The sequence below is a fragment of the Alosa alosa genome, chromosome 13 (assembly GCF_017589495.1).
Source record: "Alosa alosa isolate M-15738 ecotype Scorff River chromosome 13, AALO_Geno_1.1, whole genome shotgun sequence".
NCBI lineage: Eukaryota > Metazoa > Chordata > Actinopteri > Clupeiformes > Clupeidae > Alosa > Alosa alosa.
The window spans coordinates 8,580,616-8,585,615 of record NC_063201.1 but is presented as its reverse complement, the minus strand read 5'-3'; the positions used below and the strand labels follow the sequence as shown (position 1 = coordinate 8,585,615).

Below are 5,000 nucleotides of genomic sequence, written 5' to 3'. Positions count from 1 at the left end.
TGTGTGTGTGTGTGTGCGTGTGTACGTGCGTGCCTGTGTGCACACACATGTGGGGGTTCCACTGTGCAACCAGCGGATCCCTGCGTTTGACGGATCTTTAACCTGACAGTCTAGGCCAAAAGCATTGAGACAGCTAGCGAAAGGAAAAAACAGATAGGAGAGAAAAGAGAGAGAGAGAGAGAGAAATATGAGGCAGGAACTGAAATACAGGTCATTCTACTGTAGATTGGGCCACCCATCCAGATCATCCCGACGCTGTATCAGGACTGAGGATGTCTTGTGTCTTGTGCTTTGCCTGCCCTCCTACAGTATACTGTCTCTGGTCGTGACTGAGTCTGAGACACTGCACTCTAAACAGGTCAGGCAGCAGTCCTTACTCTAATAATAACGTGCCATGGCTGCCACTCAACTGGCTGGCAGATCTTAAACACATTAAACACTGCAAGGACTCCCTGCTCTGTCCTGCCCTGCCCAGCCTCCTGCTGTGGACACACATGACCACAAGCACATTAACACACAAAAGGCATGCTAACATTTTGTATGCTTTATAACAGTGTCAATAATAGGCTAATAACTGGGCTGGGCTGGTTTAAGATGTGGGTGACTTACTTCAGTAGGCTGCTGTGTGTCAGATGAATAGTGTGCCTATCATGAATAGAAATAAACACCAGCCACCAGTCAAATGGTGGTGAAATATGACATTGGCTGGTAGATAACATGCACAAAATAATGGTTTACTATTGAATTTGACCATTTCTGTCAGTGACTGGTAGCCTAGATATTCACATTTTTAAATGTGTAGGCTAATATTCAACCCTGAGTGCCCATCAAATGGCTGTTAGGAGAAGCCCACTCCTTATCAGAGACTGTGTCTCCTTATTGGGCCTTATTAACACTGGACTGGGTGAAATCTCCCTGATGCAGAGAGAGTTCCTGGTGGTGACCCAATACCCCACAGTGTCCCCAGGTCGGGTAAGCCTCTAACTGATTGTCTGATTGATGAGTCAGATTAGCATCTAAACTGGTGAGTCTGTGAAGCCAAGCCACAGGCCAAATATGGACTCTGGACTGACTGCACTGCAGCAAGAGACTATTTTGTAAGAAAACTGGTTGGCAGTGATCTATTGTCTGCAGCACTTCGGTATGTGTCTCTGTGTGTTTGTTTGAGTGTGTGTGTGTGAACACCCTGATTCCAATCATTCCGCTGCATCTACACCTGCTCTCACACCGGATCTCGCCACTTGCCAGACATGACCAGGTCCCAGGTGACTCATGTACCAGGTTCCCACGACTACAGGGATGGTCATGCCTGACACAAGGAGCCTCAGGCAGCATGCTGGAGCGGTGCAGTCACCTGTCGACTCCCCTGTTAACCCGCATATCTAAACACATCTTTCAAGGTAGCTCTCAGGGTGTCAAACACGCACAGACACTGACACACACACACACACACACCTACTTCTTCCCACATGAGAGGCGGCTTAGGTCATCACCTGCCTAAGAAGATGATTTGTCATTTTACTGCTTAATTTTCCCGAACATGACACTCACGCACGCTCAGATACGGGCATACTGCGCCACGGAACAGCGTCAGAATGCCAGCTTTACACCACGCGACCACACCAAATCTGCCTCCCCTTTACATTTTCCATGGCAACATCCTAACACGCACCCACTGCGCCAGCAGACGGTCCGCATGTAAGTTTTAAGAGAAGAGAAAGACTACAGCCGGTGGTCGAGGGGAGAGAACCGAGGCTGGGAACGCCTTATCCATGCAGAGCACACAGCACGCTGGGGGTAACTTGGGTGCAGCGGTGACATTGGGGCTAAAATTGCGCTACCAAAGCAGTCGCCTTTCGGCCTCGAGTACATCGGCTCCTGCGCCCATCCAACTGATGGTCATCGCAACATCGATCTGGACGCTGAGTCAGCTCGCACAGTCCCAATATTAAGCATACAACAATGCATGCCCACAAAGACGCGTAACCACACCTAGAAGCGTGAAGTGATGAATAATTACTACTGATAAATGACTCCCCACTACCAGCCATAGCCTAGTCGGTTTGCCTGAAATGGATAATGGGGAGACAGAAATGCAGCTAATTAAATCTGACAATGATAATAACAATAATAATAACAATAATAACAATAATAATAATAATAATAATAATGAACATAGCAATCGTTTATAAGCAAGTAAAATGATGACGGTCATAATTCCTACGACAATAATCTGGTTCAAGTAAAAATTGTATGAGTCCACAAAGACAAATAGCCACCGATTCTGCTTAACGTTACCATTTAGAGGTTAATTCGAGTTAACGCTTACCAGAATAGCTGTCTTGCCGTTTTGTAGCCAACAAATTACTGAACGCCGACTATTATGCCTATGTAATTGGCTATATAATTGGCCAAGGATGTCTTTAATATACAATCTACATCAAGGACTGTGTTGAAAGGAGAGACTGTGTCTTTGCTGTCCCGACTATCGTATGCAGAGTCATTTTCGGCTATGCCACCCGCATTTAGACTAACCAAGCTAGGTTAGCAAGTGGCTAACCTATGAAATGCGATACGACACGACACGGTCCAAGAATTGAATTGATGTGAATTAAACAAGAAACACGTCTTACCTTAAGCGTTCTGTCCAAAATGATGGCTATGTTCAGGCAGTGGAGGTAGAAATAAGGCGTGGGTTTGATTTTCCTTTTGATATGAAGTGCAGCGAGTATACTGCAAATGCGGCTTTTATCATTACACCGCTCACTAGCGAAGCCGCACACACACGTTCACTCTGAGAATAAAACAGACAGCAAAGTACTGGCAAGTAAACTACTTCATTGTAAAACGGTTCTTCCTATATGTCATCCAATCAAATTTCAAATTACGTTTAAAGACTCAACCCCCGACGAAAGCTTAGCCAATTGTAATCCAATTTTGAATGTAAGGCCCACCCACTGAAAAGAGAACTCCTATTCCGCCCATGTGCTGGCAGAAGACAATAGAACGACGAATAGCATACAGGACATTAACATTGACAGCCACTACAAGCAATCAGAATTGAGAACAGGGCGTCCGTGAGGTCTGATAGGCGTAAAGAATAACAAACCAAAGGATAGAGGCAGGTGTCCCATAGTAAAATATCGTAGTAGACAGGAGATTTGCGCGCTCTTTGTTGATGACAGCGGTGTCTGTTGCGCCGTCTGGGGAGGCACGAGCTGACATACCGGCTGCGTGTAGGATAGGGCAGCCGCCCCACATTCTGATCTGGGATTCCGTGACCGCACCTTGTGTTATAAAGTGCAAACAGAGTTTCCTCCCTATACAGAACACCTCCGTATTAAAAGACGTACATAAAATGTAGCCTACAGCAGCCTAAATTACATTATTACCATTGTAATCATAATAATAATAATAATAACAATGCTAATAATAATAATAATGATAATAATAAGGCCCAATAGGCCTACTACAACTAATAATAATAACAAAACGACAAGGGCTACTGCAGGGCATACCATCTCAATAATAATAATAATAATAATATAAACTCAATAATAATACTAATAATACGATTCTATGGACAAAGTACAGGTGTTGGATAATCAATCAAATAGGGTTTTATTGCTTAGGACAATGTCCCTCCACGATGTCCCTCCATGATACACTTATGTTTTAACACACATACGAGTGGGACTGGCAAACAAAACAAAAAATGCAAAAGCTATAAGAAAACAAACAAACGAAAGACAGCTACTGATTTCTCCTGCATGTTTCTCTGCTGTAGGTATACTGTCTGTGTTCCAGGTCACCTGTGAGCATCTTATAGGAAATGAGATAGACTTTGAGACTTTTCTTTTTCCTAGTGAGGCCATCATTGACCTGGTGTTTGAAAAGAAAATGCAGGTGGTCAGGATTCAAGTTACATTTCTTCTAAACTGGAAAAGTCACACTCTCTCTCTCTCTCTCTCTCTCTCTCTCTCTCTCTCTGCACACACACACACACACACACACAGTTACTCACTCACTCACTCACTCACTCACTCACTCACAAACACACACACACACACACACACACACACACACACACACACACACACACAAACACTTAGACACATAGCCATGCTTGCAGTCAATCAGTAACATAAAGAGGCAGTAATATTAAATAGCAAATGAATACAAATAAGATCATAACATTGTGTACAGTGCTAGCTTATGTCTGTAGGGTCATTTAAAACAATGTGTGTATAACTTTGTGCTTTGTGTCACATGTGCTCACACATTTAAAACCAAAACCAAACATCTCTTTAGTAACATTACATCAACATCTCACTATGCATCTAATCAGTTTGGAAATAAACACATATTAAAATAGATATACACATTAAATTCATCACTTCATTTCCAGTAGACTCCTATGTTCACAATACCCACTCAGCCACATCAGGACACTGCAAAGAAATAAAGCAGCGTTTTTTGTTTTGTTTTTTTCCCCTCCAGTCACATATTTTGCAAAGTTTACAAGAATGGTGCAATCATCCGAGAGAAAAGTAAGTGCTTTTTGAATAGTCAGTGCAGAGTGCCCTGATCTTTAGCCTGCAGTCCTCTCGCACAGTGCCGTCGCTCCTATGCTACAGTACTAACTCAGCGGTTACACTGAGGCAGACGTATTGCAGATTCAGGGACCTTTCACACATTTCCAAGGCTCTACCTCTCTCAAAAAAGAGTTCTCATCCCCACTGACAAAACCAAGTGGAACCGTTTTACACCCATTGAACAAAAGCCATCTCAGTATAACCGTCAGCGCTGTCATGCCTTCACACTGGAACTGACTGGTGCAGACAACAGTGTGTCCATGGCATATTTGTCAGGCACTGTACCACTCAGTAAAACAGCCCTCCTGTAAGCCATTACTGTCACATATAAATACTTCTACAATGAATAACAAAGTCAAAATATGTGATAGGAATATAAAATGTATGAATGGTATGACAGAAAGG

The 5,000-nt window shown here is 43.4% G+C and overlaps 1 protein-coding gene across 1 annotated transcript in view; it reads right to left on the bottom strand.

Moving 5' to 3' along the window:
• myh14 (myosin, heavy chain 14, non-muscle) overlaps positions 1–2,808 on the bottom strand; it is a 49,462-nt gene extending 46,654 nt beyond the window's left edge. The window contains exon 1 of the mRNA XM_048262114.1: positions 2,634–2,808. The gene's annotated coding sequence lies outside the window, so the exon portion shown is untranslated. The remainder of the gene's footprint in view (positions 1–2,633) is intronic.
• Between the last annotated feature and the right edge of the window lie 2,192 nt (positions 2,809–5,000).